The sequence below is a fragment of the Geospiza fortis genome, unplaced genomic scaffold, assembly GCF_000277835.1.
Source record: "Geospiza fortis unplaced genomic scaffold, GeoFor_1.0 scaffold34, whole genome shotgun sequence".
Classification (NCBI taxonomy): domain Eukaryota; kingdom Metazoa; phylum Chordata; class Aves; order Passeriformes; family Thraupidae; genus Geospiza; species Geospiza fortis.
The window spans coordinates 128,241-131,383 of NW_005054474.1; positions in this window are offsets into that span (position 1 = coordinate 128,241).

Genomic DNA, 3,143 nt, shown 5'->3' on the forward strand with positions numbered 1-3,143 from the left:
AAATGTCTGTGTAATGCACATTTATAAACTTGGCAAATGTTTGTACAAAGCCAACTCTTTGAAGGACTGCTGCTGCATAAATTTAAATGAGAATCCCATGACAAATGGAAAAAGAACAGACAGAATGAAGTCAGAAATAAAAGAATTCTAAATAATGTTTGGGTTTTGTTCTTGGGGTTTTGTTGTTTTTTTTTTCTTGTTGGGTTTTTTCTTTTGTTTCAGGTTGGGGTTTTCTTTGAGCAGAGCCAATAACCTTATAAAAAAGAAATTAAAATTAGGTTTTGTTGTTGTCTGGGCTTCTGAGAAAGGGTAGAACAACCCCAAGAAGTGTTTGCTCACACTTTGAATCCAACATTTGCAACCAGACCAACAAGGAGATATTTGGGGAGACACTGTGATCTCTACATTGCTCATGACTGTGCCTCAAAGTATTAATGTCATTCCCATGGCATATCCAAAGCTAGACCTGAAGGAAGTGGAAATTGGTTATTTCCTCATGGAATCCTGAATTCTGGAAGCAGAATGCCACCAGATGAAGGCAATCTGTAAATTAAGTATTCTTTCATTCTCATCCCATTTCTAAAAATCGTAATCTGTTTTTTAAAATTAGTTCAAAAATTTTCCAAATAGGTGTAACTTTTTTCTCCCCAAAATACTGTGATTTTGTGTGTGATTTTTATGAGGTTTTTTTATACAAAAAGCTTAAATGCTTTACTGAAACCCTCCAAGTCAAAACAAAAACATAAATTATTTCTACAGTGAATCTGATAAAATAATCTTTTTTTTCTTTTCCCCAGGCAGCTAGTTAAAGAATAATTCAAGTCCCTAAGGATGGACATCTGACCTAATTCGAGATTTTTAAGGACATTGTGCCTGGTCTTCAGCTGCTGCTCAAGGAAGGCAAAACCTATGAGCAAAATACAGCTCTGCAAAGAGTGATATGGAACATCCCAGAAATCCTTCTGTGAACATTTCAGTGGTTTCATGGAGGATGAAATGTGTGATTTCTGTATATCTCTGTGCCCTCAATGGTTTTCCCCTCCAAAAAAATTGAAATCCAATGTCCTGCTTCAGTCACTCTTGAGAAAGTGACAGTCTAGATGAAATAATAAAAATAAGGTTTTATAGAGTGGAGCATGAACTCTTCATCACTTGTTATTGTGCATGAGCAGTGCATGAGACCAACACTTAGAAAACACAGAAATCACATGAAAGTTCAAATTTTCTGGTTCATTTTCATAAAAAATAAAAAAAAATTCCTTCACTGTTTTCACTAATCACAGATGCACCTTCATTATTCTGGATCTAAAAGATCTGAACACTGAGTAAAAAGTGATTTTTTTATGCCCTGCTGGCATAGAGAAAGATCACATAGCACTGTTGTATATGTCAGTAAATAAAGCTTTGTCTGCCAACAGTAATTTAGAGTTTGGTCCTCACACTTTTATAGTTTTTCTTTGAAATGCAACTCTCTGGAATATATTAATATTCTTATGAGCATCTCAAGCCCTTGGAGACATCAGTTATCCTTTTCAAATCTCTGGGAAAAAAAATAAAATTAAAAGGACCTGTAGCTGCAATGTGCTAACAATACAACACTTCCCAAAAGACCAAACCCTTTTCTACCCTTGCTAGCTTCACATCCTGTTGGTTCTTGGCTTCCTTTTCTCTGTCAGGATCGGTATTGAAAGCATTTGAGATGGTATCTCATGTTTAGACCCAGGTGTTCATTATTTCTTATCTATATTAAAGTCTTACAAGCTCTGAGTCTTGTAGTATTTCACTAATAAGGTATAACAACTACCCACTGCCCTAAAACTTCTATCTTGTTTTATATTTATTACTATATTCTGAAACTTTAAACTTTAAATAGTAAAAAAGTATTTTACTACATAATATTACACGCTTCTAATTAAACTACACACCTATAATCCTAATTTTATCATCCAATTTTTGAAGCTTTCTCTACAACCTCAGATCAATTATAGTATTCTATGTCTATATCTTTCATCACAGAAAATTTAAAATTCTCAGTATCCAAGATTCTAACATCCCAAAGAGTTTTCTGGCAGAATTTCCAACTCTTTCCACTCTCTCTCCCCGGCTGAGTGGCACTAGATGGAGCTGGAGACCTGCTGGATGCTCCGTGCTCCATCCCTCTCCTGCTGCCCGCAGAGGGACCCCAAGCTCTTCGCATCTCCCACCAGCCCATCCCAGCCAAAATTCCCTCTGGGATTTGGAGGCATGGCACAGGCAGCGGCTTTGATTCAGTCCCTCTGATTTATGGTTGTCTCAAAGGGGAATTTTTAAAATTTATTTATTTATTTTTCAACTGGGTTTTGAGAAATGCGAATTTTAGAAGTAGGTAGAGATGGGACGGTCAAAGGTGCACAGCATAAGAGTTTGGGAATGTTTTTGTGCTGTGGTTTTACCAACCTGGCAAATAAGGACTAGGCAGGTTCTCACCCGCTCCTTCCCCTGAGATGGGGAGAAGAATCAGGAGAGTACAAGCCACAAAACTCATGGGTGGAAAAAATGCTGAGCACGTTACAAGGTGTGGAATATCCCTCAAATCAATTTGGATCAGCTGTCCCTGCTGTGCCACCTTAAACCTCTTGTGGACCCCAAGCCTCCTCACTGGGTCAGAGATGAGCAGAAAAGGCCTTGAGGCTGTTCAACTCAGCCATAACAAAACCATCCCTGTGTTACCACAGCCCCACAGCAGAAAGAAAATGAAATATGCTTCAAACAGACCATGTGGAAACCCGTGAGCCATTTGAGGAGAAAGCAATGGCAATGCCCTGGGGAGATGCACGGTAGGTTCTGGGCATTCCCCAGAGGATAGCGTGAGGAGAGCGGCTTCTCCCATGGTGCTCTGCAGCACTATGTTAATTAAGAGGCTTCTCCCATGGCGCTCTGCACCACTTTGTTGATTTGCCCAGTTCTGTCCTCCCCGCTGAACTTCCCTACCCCCTTTTACCCTTATATGTCCATGTTCTAGTAAGTTCTCCCTTCCCTGTCTTCCCATTGGTTTGAGTAACCCCGCCCATCAACCCTGGCTTTTCCTATTGGTCCCTTCCCAGTGTACCACCCCTGAGCCCTCAGACCATTGGATCCCTGATGCTCGGCTCCTCCTCCTCTTT